At 41.4% G+C, this 17470-nt stretch overlaps 1 pseudogene; it reads right to left on the reverse strand.

The window, feature by feature from the left end:
- Nucleotides 1-528: 528 nt before the first annotated feature.
- The window catches only part of LOC115328561, a 41438-nt pseudogene continuing 24496 nt past the window's right edge, over nt 529-17470 (reverse strand).

Below are 17470 nucleotides of genomic sequence, written 5' to 3' on the forward strand. Positions count from 1 at the left end.
GTGACATAGTCATTTTAAATATGAATACCATATATCGCCAACTTCCGAATATGAAATCGACATTAGATTATATTTTTGAGGGAGGGTAATTGGAGAGGCTGGGGGGGGGGGGGGGGGAGGTAAATAAAACCGATATCCACACTTTCAGTGTCTTGGTGTAAAAAATAAAAACTGCAAGACTAGAAAAGAGCCCATAGCTCTTCGCAATCAGCGAGCACTACCTCCCCCCCCCCCCCTCCCCTGTTCCAACTGACGCATAATGCACCATTTTGTCACAAACGGCTGCAGCCCGATATTGGCGCTAAAGCACGAGGCGTACAAACATGAAACTATGCCGCCCAGTCCCGGAATCTTGGTTACGCATATCGCGGACGTTCTCGATTGACTAAACAGACTCGCAGTTATGCTGTGCTAATTAATATTTATTGTTTTGCTTGTATGGTGCCTAAGCGAATTGTAGACTTTTTTTTAAGTGGAAGTTATACGTAATTGAGTGGTGCTCCGTATGGACTTTCTGTAATCTTCCTCCTAGAGTTGCATCCTTGCCGTCTTTTCAAAGCACCTTTGTTCTTTCTCGCTGTAACAAGAAAATCGATAGCAAACACAAAATTACATAGCTTAATGTTGCGATAGTTCACCAACATCAATGTCGATAATACTTTAACTCGGTAAATTTATGAAATAGACCACAATGTTACAAGCGAAGATAAAAATCATAACTATAAAAGTATATACTGGCTGTTTTGAGCCATTAATGACATGTGTAAAACAAAACATTAAATTTACATTAATATGGTTTATGCATCTTGGTTTTACGGAGAGGGGGACAATTTATGGAGGGATAGTCGTATCTAAAAGTGTTATAATGACGAAACATTTGATAACTAGGTTTTTAATTAGTGAAAAGAACCATGCGGTTCAAAGTAGAACATTTCTGAGCGCCATCAAAAACAATTAAATAAGCAAACTAAGAAACAAAATTGCCAGTGACATTCACATTTAAAGTCCTGTTACGCACGAAATTTCTTGATAATTGTCCAAAAATGTACTGTGTCATGTTACGTATATCTTGCCGCTAAATTTAGCGGGAAAATTGAATGGTTGTAAATGTCACGTGATGTGAATTTTTTCCCCAAACTTTAGCGGAAAATCCAAATTGGTGTCTGGGTCACAAGACGTGAATTTTCGCGCTAAATTTAACGGGTAATTGAAATAATATATTGGTCACGTGCTGTCAATGTCCCCAAGGTGTATAAGTCACGTGACGCCATATCTACCACTAAATTTAGCGGAAAATGCTCGGAAGGAGGGTAAATATTTAGAAATTGTGGGGTAGCGTTAAAAAAAAGAAAGAAAAACATGTCATGCTTTAAAAACTATTCGGATCGCGTTGAAAATACAGTATTCCGCTAAACTTACCAGTCGTGGAAACAGCGCTAATTAAACAGAACAAAATTGCGAATAATAGAAATTTTAAAAACCTCGCGGCAGCGTTTTTGCGTGTCTTCCACAGGTGGTAACTTAGCGCACTACCGCGCTTCCCACGCTCTACAATGAGTTCTGATATTGGCTAGTTTACTAGTTTTTCATGACGCTCTGCAAATTTGTCAATACAATTTTGTATTTATTTTTAGAAAATAATTATTTATTTACCAAATTTTAGGTAATTCGCGAACTTCTAGAGAGGACTATCCTCTATATTGTGTATCGGGTGCGCATAGCTCACCAGCGCAAACCGTATGTTTCTAGATATAACGGCTTTTTAAAATCTGTAATACAAATCAATTCTTGCAAAAATATCGAGTGTTGCCAGTAAGAATAAAATAATTCGTACAAATAGTTGGTTCAGAAAAAAAAGAAAGAAAGAAAATATTTAAAAAACTAAAGTCATATCCGCATATAAAAAAGCCACTTGCTTCTAGCAAAAGCTAGGTGAATTTTATCACAAGAAACGAAATCAGCATATACCATAAAATGGGAAGCCACGGGGTGTACTAACGTTACCACTCTTGCAGCAGGAGAAGAACTAACGGTCTGATAATACCGATGATAAGGATATCGCCCTCGTTCTGGCACCGCCAACTTTTTTCGGCTGCACGAGGAGAAACTTTAGCGCACCTTCGCTCTCCCCGAGAGCTCTATGGCCTTCTAAAAATCATATGGCAAGAAAGATCGTATACTACAACACTTTCAATACCAAGTTGAATGCTGCCCTTTTCTCAAGACATGTTTGTATTGGAACCTTCTGCTGCTGAGGTACGGGGTGTCACAAAAAAAAAACACAGTTTACATGGCTTTTTTACCGCCAAAAAAAAACTGGGCACCGCTGATTGTTTATTCTCCGCCCAAAGGTAGCGCTAGAGGTCACAACCAGGTGGCAAAGTTTCTCAACTTTGGCACCTGGTTGTGACCTGGTTCTCGTTCTCCTGATTCTCGTTCTCAACAGCAAGATGTATATATATATATATATATATAGTGAGCTGGGCCCATGTAAACTACATATAATGGCGTATACACGAATGGACAAAAGACTCGGTTGCATACACAAGTCGGCAACACACTTGAACAGAATGCTTTGCCGTTGATGCTGAGTGCGCTCTAAGCGAATGCTGGTGTTCCTGACCAGACGTTTGCACGAGTAGAGTGGGTTGGCTAGAGCATTGGCTTTGGCGGGTTACTTCATATACCTCATACCACCATTCAGTGTGTCTCTTTTGCGAAAACAAGGTATCTGTATTTTTGTGTTGTGAAAATATTCTTGCATCTGTTTATCATTTAGCCAGTTCTAAATTCAAATAAGTAAAGGGCAGAAAAAGTATTTTTGTTGCAAGTACTTGATAAATGCTTCCAAATCTTTGTGTGCCTTTCTATAGCCGTAAATAATCTCTTTACTGTTTAAAGAGCAACAATTGCTGAGAAAAGTTCGCCTGGTATGAGAATCGAGTATCGAATGATCCCATAACTTGAATTGAGAAAAAAAAACAAGATTTGAACACTTGTCATTTAGTGTACTTTATATTCGAATATTTCCATAAAATATATTATACTGTGGGCACCATTGGCCCCAGAAATTCGAAAACACATGATAAAGAACCAAGCGTCTGACGTACACAAAAAGGCGGTGCTTATGGGGACTTCTGAACTGCGCTATATCCGGAGAAGTTAACCCTTATAATAAGCGCCTTCAGTATAGCTATTCATTTTTTTACTTTTTCATTGCACCAGCTACAATTCTAAACGCTTTTTGGCGATTTTTTGTCTCTTTCGCTCCTGTTTCTTAGTCATTCGTGTTTGTCTATACCGTAGTGTCTGCAGCAGGTTGGGAAAAGCAATATCAGCTACGAATGACCACCAAAGTGTACCAGACTACAACGAGACGTTCAACAGGGCAATGCAACTTAAAACGTATGTCCTAAAATGAAACAATGCTTCATCTCTGCGTCTCTCAAGATGAACTAGGATTTAAACAGCAGTAGTCTTGAGGGAAAGCTGAAATTGCCTCTTCACCAAGATCGTAAAATTGTATAAGTGCTTCGCTCTTTGGAGATATTATTAGATACCATTTAAAGTTTTTTAGGTGCTCTCTTCTAAATCTTTAAAAATTATATTTTCAGTTGGTTTTACACTTTAAAAACATAATGTGTGAGTAAATTTGCTAAAACAGCGAACAATGACACTTTTGTTCCCAAGACTCAACATCATTCTAAAAGCTCGTCCGTAAAAATACGATGGCCCTCGTTATGGCCGGAAGCTTAAAAATTCAAAATAGACGGAACGCCTTTTAGTTTTTACTTTCATTCACTTCCTCAGACTTCAACACCAAATGCTACGAAGCATGTAAAAGTCCTCCACCAAAAAAACGCACGAATGCATAAATGCAATGGACCCGTTTCGAAAAACAGTGGGCGATTATTAGAAGGTAGGAACCACCGTACAAGGGTGGAACAAATAAAATCTTGGAGTGTGCCAGTCATCCCATAAGATAGCGAACGTCAGAGCGCGGTCAACGCTAGGAGTGAACAAGCCAAACAAACAGCGTCGAAAGTGCAATGTCACTCCGCTCATTGCCTTTTTTTTGGCGTGGTTTCTGCCTTTAATTCAACACATCACAAAACTGTGCCGTGGCGTTTCGGTTTCTGTCTGCAATTGAACTGGAATTGCGCAGCTCCCAACGGAGGGTGGTCTTTCGAAAGGGGACTATTGGAATACAGGGCTTAAATATAAAGGCGCAAATCGTAAATTCTCCATACGGTTACAAAAACAAAAGGTGTAAATTTCACGCATTCTTATGAGTTTATAGTAATGTAGCCTGCAGCTAAACCCTTTTATGCATTATCTAGTGGCCACCATAAACACCAACTTACTAGATGGCTAAAGACAACACCAAAAATTATATCGCATTTTCGAAAAAAGACAATCTTGACTTAGTGAAAATAACGGCATCCACGTGTGCTGGTCTTTTTGGAGTGTGGATGCCAGGGAGTTAGTGGAATGATAAACCGGCAAACCTTACGCCAGCTTGCGTGGGGCTTTGCATCTAGTGCTCGTTTACTGTTTCATTTGTGTGTAATTTGAAGCACACAACGAGCGCTTAATTCTTTCAAAATTACTTTTGCTTACAAATCAGTTATTCACAAATGCTACTGCAGACAGACTAAATCTAACCTGTCAATAGGAATAAGATAATCACAGCCCTTCAACTTCACTCGCCCTTTTCCTTTTTTCACTTTCATATTTTCATTTTGATATTCTTGACAAAAATAAAGCAGCATTAATTTTAAGCAGAGTAATGTCATAAAGCGATGCTCAACCAGTATCCACTATCTTCGGGAGTTGAAGTTGCGAGCAGCATATCAAAATATCATACATTAGGCATCTCTTCATCTCATCATAAACGCAGTGAGAAAATGAAGAGCGTCCTGGCGTATCCAATACAGCTGCCATTACATATCCTGCACCCGGGCCACAGTCAAGACCAGCATTTCCAGGGTGTTCTTCTTCGTGATTCATTCCCAATCTGCATGTTGTAAGAAAAAACAACAAAAAAAGAGAGGATCGAAGCATAAACAGCGCATCAGCTAAAACTACAAGCTTGAGTACGGTACTTTTTAACCAGGATCTCAAAACGAACCAACACCCGATACGAGAAGAATATTAGAAGGAGGAATTGTGTCGAACTGGAACAAATATCAATACCGTAGTCGAGAGCTCCTGAAGACAAATGGCCTGTGTAGCTCTTTCTTAACTGTTGATGAATTTGAAGAATGCTATGAGGTATCCAAGTCAATTAAATGTGATGTGAGAGACACATGACCTTCGAGATTATTGGTGCGACGAGCATGGTGCGTAGTCTAGACGTTCGCAGGGCTGGACTGTAGGGATGGCTCATGGAAGCATGTATATATATATATATATATATATATATATATATATGTGTGTGTGTGTATTCTGAAGAAGAGAGGGCTCTTCTTGGAACGGCAAATAAACCTTTCCTTATTTTTGTTCTGTCCATGGATCTTTCTTTTGTAATTTTACAAGAAAAACCGACCTGTGAACTACACCTCTGACAAAAAGTTTAGATTGCTACGTGCAGGCGTGGATTTTTACGGTCTATTTTAGATCAAGCCTGGTGACTTGAACCATCATATATATATATATATATATATATATATATATATATATATATATATATATATATATATATATTTGTTTGTAATAATAAAACCTTGAAACATGTTTTTACATTTATTTGAAGTGAAGTTTGGTCAGCTTTTCTTATGTTCAACCAGGTTACGCTGTTCTTTGACACGGTGAGTTTAAGAGTGCGGTGCGCTCAGGCCTCGCCTACGAGTACTGTACTTGCTTTCTGTTTTTATGCATTGCTTTGACCTGTATTTGGCATACTATTGTGTTTGTGATAAAACGTGGGGTTCAGCGAACGGAAAAAAATTCACATATTTATTATGCTTTCATTTTTTTAAAACCGGGATTTGATTGAAATATTTTTGCTTTTCGAATTTTAAAGCAGACGACGGCGGGTACAAAACAATTTTTATCTCAAGATAAAAATTAACCCCTTCATGCCTGGAATTTCTCTATTTCTTTTAGCGGCACGAATTTATAAATAATATTTTTGAGCAACTAAGTTGAGGATTTAAAAGATGCTGTCGCGATCGCCATCAGCACGTGCGTAGAATTGTGTTTGCGATTTTTATGCATTGCGATAACGCAATCTTGTCTTTCTCTTTTCACAATTAGTATGTACTAACCGATGGCGTAAACTTTAACACATGTGGCGTCGTTGGCGTCCAAGTCCATCACAACGTAGGCGTCTCCCGCTGCCTATAGCGGATTGCATAAAATCTTTAGAACAGTGGATTGCTGGGCTAGAGTGTTGTTGAACAACATTATTAAAAACATTGAAAAAGGAGAGAAAAAATGTAATAGCACTTAAGGTCTCTCCTGCGTCTGTCCTGTTTTGTTCCTTCTAATTTTGTATCGTCCTATTGTGTCGTCTTTATAATGTCGTATAACCTTCAGGATCTCGACAATCTTTATTACTTCGACTGTTAGATACTGTCAAAGTTCGTCAATAAAAACGTGAATGTCTGTAAATGAAAGAAAGGGTATGTTTACATTTTCCTTGCTACGGATGCCGAAGACAAAGATATCAGTGCCGCATTCAGTTCATGCGGGGTAACGTCTTTTTTTTTTACTTGAAACCGCTCATTCTACATTCATAAAAAAATAAACGTTTTCATTAGTTGCCATATTTTAAAATATGAATTTTAAATCTAACTGGTGTTTTCTTTTCCGCTTCTTTTTAGACACAGAGACACATTCATAAGAATTTGAACCGCACGAATAAATAACTAGATCATCCGCTCCGCGGTGTTAGACCTTTAGGATTACTTGTATTTCTTCAAAGCTAGACAAGGAGCCAAGGTATTCAATCTCATAAAATAAAGATAGTCAAATGTTTCAGATGACTAGACTAATATTTCACTCGTCACCTAAAATTAGTTTATTCATTTTTTACATCTGATAAAAAAAATATTAAAGAAAAAAATAAGTAAAATATTTTCGCGCGTGCATGTTTTTATATTTAAATTTGTTTGAAAGGTAATTTTATTCAAAATATTTTGTTTAGCACGAAGCACTGTGAGAACGTTACTGTGGTTATTGTAGTTCAAAAGAATGAAAATATATATATATATATATATATATATATGTATATATATATATACGCTGTGTTCCTAAAATGTAACCAGCACTTGCAAGCAAATTAATTGTGTGCGTGATACGCTCGGTAACATAACGCATTTCGCTAATGTCGAATAACCGGTCATAGATGTGTTTCTTGTGTTGCGATTTCATATTTCCAATAACAAAGCTCTATTTTGGTGTGCTGAAAGCACCAGCATCCTCGCCAATTGCCACCGAAAATGCATGGGCGGCACGAATCTAAGGCATAGATATGACCGTGTTTGAACCAGTTGACATATAGTGGAAACTCTGACCCAACCGATGATTCGCATGCCTGACTCCGGGGAAACAAATCGGGAACTAATATAATCTACTGAACCGGACTCTAAACAAAACCGGAATAGAAACCGGTTGGATACCAAGTTAATAACGTAAAAGTTTTGCTGTTCTCTCTCTTTCTCGGTGTTAGTAGGCTATAGAGCGTATATGATAATAATATGCCAAGAATAGAACGGGTAATTTAAATGACTCCAAAGGCAAATGTTATTTAATAGGGTTGAAATGAGACATTCAGACGAAAGTACTTACTGGTGACCCAATTCATGAGCTATAAGTAGTGCAGATGTTGACTCGCTTAATCCTTGAACCGATTGAACGGTTACTTTGTATTTCGAGCAGATACCACATATAATCGTGCATCCTGAAAATAGATTTTCTTATATTAAATACTGTAGTATCAGTACAAATATTTTGTTGTTTTTAGAGTCGCGGAAGTCAAGTTCTTGCAAAGGCCGAGTGAGCTCAAGGATGCGCAGCGGGGATGGTGTGGTATCCAAATCTGAGCAAGAGGCGGCTAATACTTATGCTTAGTAAATTATATTTGAAGTTAAACACGGTTCTGTCTTTAGTACATGAAATAAAATATATATATATATATATATATATATATATAATGCTTTTTTTTAAGCTTAACGGATTTGTTTAAAAAAACGTGAAAGTTATACTTATGCTGCTTGTGGAGGCGAGTTATACGACCACGGGGACATATTAGAGGGGGCTAAACGTAACAATTGCTCGGTTAATTAACTAAAATGTGTTAATTAACTTTTTAATTAATAAAAATAGACATATGGTTCCAATAAGAAACTTGCTCAGCGTCATTGAAAACCACTAAATCAGTAATTTTCAGAAAGACTTTGAGCGCGTGAGAGGCGTACTACTGCACTAAAGTTACCACTCGTGGAGCAGGTACAAAGCTAGCGGTTGCGGTAAGGCGCCCGCGCGATTTTTGCGTCTCTTATCTCGCCCCAGCCTTGTATCTGCTCCACGAGTGGTAACTTTAGTAAAATACTACGCTTCTCACGCGCTCGAAGTCTTTCTGAAGATGACTGATTTAGTGGTTTTCGATAACGCTGAGCAAGTTTCTGATTGGAACTATATGTCTATTTTCATTAATTAGAAAGTTAATTAATGAATTTTATTTAATTAGCCGACCGATCGTTACGATTAGCCCCCTATAATATATCCCCTGGCCGCAGAACTCACCTCCACAAGCGGCGTAAGTGAAACTTTCACGGCTTTTTTTAAACAAACCTGTTCAGCTTAAAAAACACCCTGTATATATATATATATAATACAAATCATTCAAATGAATGAACCCTACTTAATCTATTGTATCAATGTATTACAAAACCGCCGCAAGTCAAAATTAATGGCGGATTCAAGATTTCAACTCTGGACATCTCATCTTCCGGGCGGGTGTGCTAACCAAAAAACACAACCATTGATTTTTTGAAATACATATTGGCAGGATTCAACGTACCTATTATTGATCGTTGGTGCTCCCTACTAAATGGTAAACTGCCGAAAAAAGTAAAAGGAGAGATAGCGGGTTTGTTATAAGCATTTTTAGAAACCAGAAATACATTACGCTCTGAAATAATAATCACACCTGCCTGTTAAATATTAGAGCTGTTTGCTAATCTTACAAAGGTACTAAGGTAATCTCAAACGTGCATCGATATTTGCACCCATGAACACCTGTAGTTTTAACCTTGCTTTTTGGAAGAACATGACGTTTCTTTTGGGTGACGCCCAAAAATAACCTACGCATTCTCGAACGTTTAGTTTCTGCCCATACATGTGAGAGGCCAAGAATCCAAACATTGTAGTTGGCAGCAAATGCAGAGATTTGTAACCTGGCCATCGGTACCCAATGTCTAGTTTTAAAAACGCTTGGTTAATTTATATGAAAACATACATGAGATTTGAAAAGTATCAGTAAATAGCTAGTGCAGTTTTCGGTAGCGGACGACATTACTATATATGAGTTTGCAAATTCCGTACGATGCAATTTTTTTTTGAAAACCTAAAAAAAGTGATTAAAATTTTTTTTTAACGGTAATGTTTAAACACTTGCCATCTGATTCTAACACCTAGAGGTACAATGCTAGGAAACAAAAAGTTAGGCTAGGTGTTGATTGATATGTAAGTCTAAAAACCCGCTGTTTCTCTCGCAAACTTCGTACACTCGCATCAAAGCCGGAACAAACCGGAGTTAAATACGTAATACCAGCGCTTCCGTTGCATTGTTGTTATCCAAATTTGGTGCCGTGTAGTGCGGCTCTAACCCACTGGTATATCCGCCGGCCACAGCTCGAGCCCATTTTAAGGGGTACATCAACAAGCATTTGAAGTACAGAAACGGTACCAATTATTAACCTTTCCTGCTTTAGTAGAAGCAGCAGAATAGTTTATCTTACTTAATTTGCAAGAGTTTTTTAAGAAAATGTTGAATAAAGATAATGCCAAAACTAACATTCAAATTTCAACCCATTCCTCAATTTCGTGGTGTCACAGGAAGACAGCATTACACGTCGAGCAGTCACTGTACAGCAGAGCATGTCAGGTTCATCTGTGCGGCTAAGCGTGTGCCCAACTTCGTTTCGATAGCATTCATTTAACGCATTAAAATATTTTGTAGTCAGTTACGAAAGAGTTCCACTTCCCGAACACTGCGCATTTGCCTAGCATTGGTGTCAGTTGGAGTTTCGAGCGAAAATGTTACTTAGAAGAAGAAAAAAACTAAACCGTGTGCATTGGTGTTTTGATACCATTATAAGGCATGTGAGCGTCCAGGAAAACAATTTGCGATAGAGTGAAAGGATGTTTCAACGGCCTAGTGATTAGGTTTTTTCTCGCATTGTATTCTAAAAAATTGGTAGAGTTCTCGTATAACAATGGTGGATAAACTGAAGAAGGGCCGAAGTTTTTGACCAAGCCTAATACTGCTTGCTGTCACATAATTTGACTACCCCAAAGGTTTGTACCCCCAAGGTTTGTACCCCCAAGGTAGTAACTGACTGGTGCTGGTGTCCTGCTTTCTCTAAATTGTTTCACTACTAAAATGCTCAGTAAACAAAAAATGGACGTGTGAATACATTGTCTCAGAATTTCAAAGTGAAACACGCCTGAACATTGCATATATTACATTATTTCTGGGAGATTTCTTGAGTTACGTTTTGCAACGCACGAGATTGTAAGGCCCCTGGTTTCTTATAAACTCATGTATTATGTCGAGGTACTTTTAAGCCTGATAAAAACTTTTAAACTCGACTTTTCTTTCATCGAGAATTATATTTTTATTCTTCGCGTATTTTCTTTATCAAGAACACACGTTTTTTGTTTTTTTTTGCAAAGAAAATATGCAGGAAGGACTAAGATTTCAAAATTATGTAATTTTATTTTACACTCAATGAATAAAATCGAAAAAAAAGAACACGTGCACCGTGTTCTGAGCAGCCGCTTGGAGTTTTGTTTTTTGTGCATTCTGAAATCGAATGAAAAGATAACCAGTCCTATATTGAGAGAACGTAGTTCTAGTAAAATGTCGCGGGGAAACCGGAACCGGTGTAAATATATGCGCGAATTTATTTGTTCATGAATTTCGCCGTACAAACATTCCTGCTAAATCTAGAGGAACAAATCCCTCGTAAAATATGCGCATTAGAATGCCTCCTTATGTATCTCGTAGACTGAAGAAATTCTCCTGCCACATTCTTCTTTCTTTTTACGATGTAAGAACAGAGGTTTGTTGTTGTTATTCAGACGCCTTTTCATGATGGTAAATAATGCGAAACATACTGCTCCGGTAGTTTTAAAAATGACTTTGAATGTGGTAGGAAAAATATCAAATCCAACACTTCGGCCCGCAAAATACCACGCCTCTTAAAATGCTTGAAAACTGTTTGGATATGATGCTGCGAAAGTTTCTCACGAATGATTAGGTGACGATACAAAGAATAGCTGGGGAAAGTGAAACATTTAATGGGGCGAACTTGTGCCCAAAACCAAAAAGGAAACGGTGGATAACAACGGCGAAACTGACTGCGGCTCCCCACGCGGAGCCCCTTATCTACACCCGTGGGCTTCTGGAACAGTCGGCGTAGTAAGTTCGACGCGTAGAACATTGGGACCTCAAACAAGCAACAGGTTTCTCGAAATTATCTGAACGGCAAGAACAAACAAAAGACGCGTCACTCCCAGGAATCGAACCCTGGCTCTTTCCGTGGGAGGCAAGCACGATAACGGTTAGGTCACGGCCGCGCTGCCTATTTGGCCAGCTGCGCGCTGCATTACTCTTCCCTTTAAAAAGTGCATCGCCCCGATGCAGCACAAAACAAAACAAAGCAAATAAAAATAACGAGAAACTGAAGAGTCCTTTCGAACACATAGGGTCGACAAACTATCGAGCGTAGAACGGCTTCAGGCGAACGACGTGGACGATTTGAGGTCGTGGTGGGCGGCGTGATGATGTTTTTGTTCCGTCGGGCATCACCTCGTAGTTGAGATCCCCGAGTCGACGAAGCACTTTGTAGGGTGCGAAGTAGCGCTTCAGGAGTTTCTCGCTTAGGCCGCGTCGTCGTAACAGGGTCCAAACCCACACACGATCTCCGGGCTTGAAGGGATTGTGGATCATGTCGGGCAGCCCAGACAACGTGTCGGGCAGCCCAGACAACGTGTCGAGCAGCGCCGACACGTTGTTTATCCTAAATTCGGAGTCGGCGAGCTCCTGAACTTCTTCGGCTCAATGAATAAACACATTGGCGTCGGGGATCCCATCGTCAGCTGGTTTGTGGAGTAGCATTGCGTCGAGCATGGTCGCTACCTTTCTGCCACGCACCAGCTGGAACGGGGTTACTCCTGTTGTCTCTTACACCGCCGTATTATAAGCAAACGTGACGTAGGGTAACACCTCGTCTCAAGTATTGTGCTCTACGTCAACATACATGGAGATCAATTCGGCGATAGTTTTGTTTAGCCGTTCTGTTTTTCCATTTACCTGCGGATGGTACGCAGTGGTTCGACGGTGGCCGGTTCAACTGAGACGAAGGATCTCTCTCATCAGCTGGACCATGAACGATGATCCACGGTCGGCCAATAGGGCTTCGGAGGTGCGGTACCGAAGGACAATGGACTTGATGAAAAACTTGGCGACTTCACGAACCGTACCTGATACAAGGACTTTCGTCCGGGCGCACCGTGTGACCTAATCTCTGGCGACGATCATTCAGCGGTTTCCCGTCGTTGACGGCAGGAAAGGGCCAAGTAAATCCATACCGATCTGCTGGAACTTTGGGGACGGGGGCGAAATTGGATGCGGAAGTCCTGACAGCTTCGTCGGCGCTTTCTTGCGTCGCTCACACTCGTGGCATGATTGAGTATAGAGGTGAACGTTTTTGGGAAGCCTCGGCTAGTTGTGCTTTTCTCGAATAATGGCGAGCGTCCTGTTGTTGCCAAGGTGTCCAGCCGTTGGTTGTCATAGCGTTCTTCGAAGATTTCTTTTCGAAGGCTGGAAGGAATAACCAACAGCCATGCTGTGTTGTTATTGAAGAAGTTTTTTTTTTGTACAGCACCCCTTGCCGTATGTAGAAGGTAGGCAGGATTCGTAGAAAAGTACGGGGAACCGTACTCGTTGACTTTCTAAGTGCTTGACGAACGCTCGCATACCAATCGGCTCATGTCATACCAACCGGCTCAGCTCCAGGCAGTCACGAACCGTACTCGTTGTCTCTCTAAGTGCTTGACGAACGCTCGCAGTTCAGGGTCGTCTCGTTGGAATGCTGGTATGTCGCTTGCACCGAGAGCGCCTAGGAAACACTCATCATACTCGTCTTCGGTGCTGACAGTGCTGGCCTCGGCTGCGGCCCTTCACAGGCAGTCGGAGTCATTGTGCTTTCTGCCGGACTCTTAGACGACGGTCATGTCAAACTTCTGCAGTAGTAGGCTCCACCGGGCGAGGCGCCCGGAGGAATCCTTCAGATTCGCGAGCCAGCAAAGCGAGTGGTGTTCCGTGACCACGGAAAAGGACTTCCATACAAATACGGGCGGAACTTTGTTATTGCCCAAATGACAGCAAGACACTCCTTTTCAGTCGTTCAATAGTGCTACGCCTTAGACATCGTCCGAGTCGCGTATGTGATGACTCGCTCTGCCCCGTCCTGCCTTCAGACTAGTACTGCGTAAAGTCCGGTGTCAGTGGCGTCCGGGGGAGGGGGGGGGGGGGGGGGCGTCTGGCGTCTATGCTTGAGCTCATGGAATGATCCCTGGTGCTCTTCTGGTCATTCAAACGTTACGACGTCCTTCGCGCCGTGCGTTAGCGGTGCGGACAGCTTGTCGAAGTCTCGAACGAACCGTCTGTAGTAGGCACAGAATACGAGAAATCTTCTCACGGCCTTCGTGTCAGACAGCGACGCAAATGCAGCTACGGCGTGGGTCTTCTTCGGGTCAGGAAGAACACCTTTGGTGTTCACGACGTGGCCAAGGAACTTTAGTTCACCATATGTGAACCGACACTTTCTTGGCTTGAGTGACAGGCCGGCGGCCTTGATGGTTTGAAGCACGGCATGAAGTCGTTTCAGGTGTTTGTCCAAATCCCGTGAAAATACCAGGACATCGTCCAGGTAGACGAGGCAGCTCTGCCATTTCATATCAACCAACACTGTGTTCATGACACGCAGGAGGGTGGCTAGTGCTGTACATACCCTATTGGAAAACCCTAATATGAACAGCTTATTATGGATATTGGTAAACAATATCTTTTTATTGTATTACAATACGATATGGACAGCGTTTTGGAAAACATTATATTTATTGTATTGTATTACAATAAGGGTTTGTTACGAGATTCCAATATCCATAATACGCTGAAAACATTGGAATCTAATATCGTATAAACCCTTATTGGATCCCCATGTGTCGAATGGGGATCCAATAAGGGTTTATGATTCCAGTGTACTTGGCGTATTATGGATATTGGAATCCAATATATTATATCGGCTACCAATAAAACTATATACGAGTTGGAATATCGCGTTCAGAACGACATTTCTTTGCAACGCAGTCTCTCCTTGTGTGTATTTCTGAGTGACAAAATAAAAAAATGTTGCTGTTGTCAAATTATGAATAAAGAAGCAAAACACTGGGCTTATCCATACCAAATATATTTAACATATTCCTGAACTGGAGGATCTGGCATTTACTGCAAAAGAAAGTTAATTGTTTAGGACCCTCATTCAAAAACTTGATGGTTGAAAACAGAATGTGAAATCCTCAACTTTAATGAAAACAGCACCTGCTAGCTGCAGCCATATAGAAACTGCAAGATAAAAATGCGTGATTAGTTCGCGACAAGTGGCAATCCTTCACCAAGCCGGATAGATTCATAATTATGTCTGCGTTGATTGTGGAAAAGTAAGCTTCAAAGCCACTGCCACGGGTCATTTTTAGCTCTGTCAATTATATATACGTATCCGCTCGTCTGGCTCCACTATTCCTGCTTCGCACATAACTAGAGTATCTGGAATGCTCACCTTTGAGGAAAAACAAACTGGCACCTGCTGGCTCGTAGGCCGTGGAAACTGCCAGAAAGATTTGCGATTAGTTGCGTCCAAGTATCAATTTCTTTGACCAGCCACCTACAGCACACTAAGCCGGATAAATTCAAAATTACATGTGCGTGACACAATATGCCTCTTGTGACAAAGCTGGGCACACAATTCGTTGCCTACAGCAATACTGAGGCCAGACAAGTGGTATGTTGCAGCCAAACAAGCTTCAGTGAAAGCGTCCCCAGTCGTTCTGAGCTCCGTCAATTAAATATGCCGTACCGCTTATCTGGCATCACTATTGCTGCTTCAGAGCAATCTAGAAAATCTATAATCCTCACCTTTGAACGAGAATGAACTGGCACCTCTTGCCTTGTGGGCCATGGCAACTGCAAGAAAGATTTGCAATTAGTTGCGTCCAAGCAGCAATTTCTTTGAGTAGCCCAATGATGTGATTGGCCTAAGCCATTTGGGCGCACGTTTCGGAGCAACCAAAACAGTGTTTTGGAGCAGCAATGCGGCCTTTCTAGCAACCAAAACAGTGTTTTGGAGCAGCAAAAGCGGCTTTTGGAGCAGCCAAGAAAGTGTTTCAAAGCAGCAAAGTGGATTTTGGAGCAGATATTCTTTGGAAAATAAAAATATTTGTTTTGGGTGCTGAACAAACGAAGGGCACTTTGTGTTGTGTTGTGTTCTGATGTGACGTGTTATGGCGGAACTCGCCGCGTCTGTTTTTACTGCTCAGACATCCCACAAGTGTACAGTGCTGTAGGCATTGCTAAGCAATTTCGAAAAACCGCTTGCCATCGCTTTACTGGTTCCCGACGTGCCAGATTTTCGTCAAAAGTAAGCAAACGTAAAACAATCAATTTCAAGCGTCCCAGCTGGTGCCTCAGCCACGCAAACATGTTCGCATGCATGTGAGGCCAACCTCGGCAGGCTTGATGTTGGGCATGCTTCGTCGCGCGAGCGCAGACAATGGCCGTCCGATCGAAACCGAAACCATGCCCTTCAGCTCCATCGCTAACTTATCCCCAAAATTGTGCACAAAATATAACTTTCGAGCATGCGCCAAAAACAGTCCAGTGGCGCGTGCTCGCCAGGCCGGCAAACAAGGTACAAGCTAAACACACAAAAAAATAAAGAACCTGAATGCGTCGATGCAAGACATTGCGAGCCAGCCTCAAAACGTTTTTGGAGCGATTTGTGTAACGACTGAACTCGAGACAAACAAGCACGCTGTGCAGGTTCAGCGTGCAGGAATTGCCTTCTTTGCTTTAGCTTACTTCTCTTCGCCAACTTTCTTTCACGGCAGATTTTTCACGTACCGAGGTCCCTCTCGAGAGAAGGCCCACCCAGAGGAATCTAGATAATCAATACTTTGACAGAGCAGACTTTGAATTAAAGATTTTTGTGGTAACGTACGATTTAAACAAGAACAGGAATGTTGAACATGCGGCGGTACTTAGTTTCATTTTACAAAGTACCATATCTGCAGTGATCTGGGGACGGCAACATTCGACGTCGCGTGACCACGGTGACTGAAAAGCAGTGACAACATATAGTTTTCCCATGGCCGTTGCTTCAGCTCACAAAGTAACTTCTGCCGCACAAAAACGTGGTTTCGTTTCACAGCATGACGTCATAGCTGGTGCCCAGCACGCTAGCGTCGGAGAGTCTGCACACATCCGCGTCTATCGCTGAAAATATAAAAAAAAGAGACGAAAGACGAGACTCACAAGACGAGAGCGGGGACTCCGGGAAAACCATGCAAGACAGGGTGGACAATTGATTCATGGTACTGTGTGTCAGGTGGCCGCTTGCGCCACATAATACACGCCTGCTCAATTACAATACTCAGTTTAGTTTCGATTTTGAAAGGCGACCCAAATTGGTCCTTTGGCGCAGGCTTGGCGCAGATTACCCACATTTTGGCGAAATGTAGCGGGCTGTAGCAGGGTTAGCCCCTTGGCACAGTTTGGCGCAGCAACTACATCACTGGTAGCCACCTACTGCACACTAAGCCGCATAAATTCAAAATTACATGCGCGTGACATAATATGCCTCTTGCAATAAAACTGGACACACGTTGACAAATGTGTTGTCCACGTGATTGCAGAAAAACAAGCTTCAATGAAAGCGTCCCCAGTCGTTCTGAGCTCCGTCAATTAAGTATGCCATACACCTTGTCTGGGTTCAGTACTGCTCCTTCAGAGCACACTAGAAAATCTGGAATCCTCACCTTTGAACGAGAACGAACTCGCGCCTGCTGGCTCGTGGGCCGTGGAAACTGCAAGAGAGATTTCCGATTAGTTACGTACAAGTAACAATTTTTTTGAGTAACCGCCTACAGCACATTCAAAATTACAGGCACGGGACAC

The sequence above is a fragment of the Ixodes scapularis genome, unplaced genomic scaffold (genome assembly GCF_016920785.2).
Source record: "Ixodes scapularis isolate PalLabHiFi unplaced genomic scaffold, ASM1692078v2 PGA_scaffold0__279_contigs__length_252992795, whole genome shotgun sequence".
In the NCBI taxonomy this organism is placed as follows: domain Eukaryota; kingdom Metazoa; phylum Arthropoda; class Arachnida; order Ixodida; family Ixodidae; genus Ixodes; species Ixodes scapularis.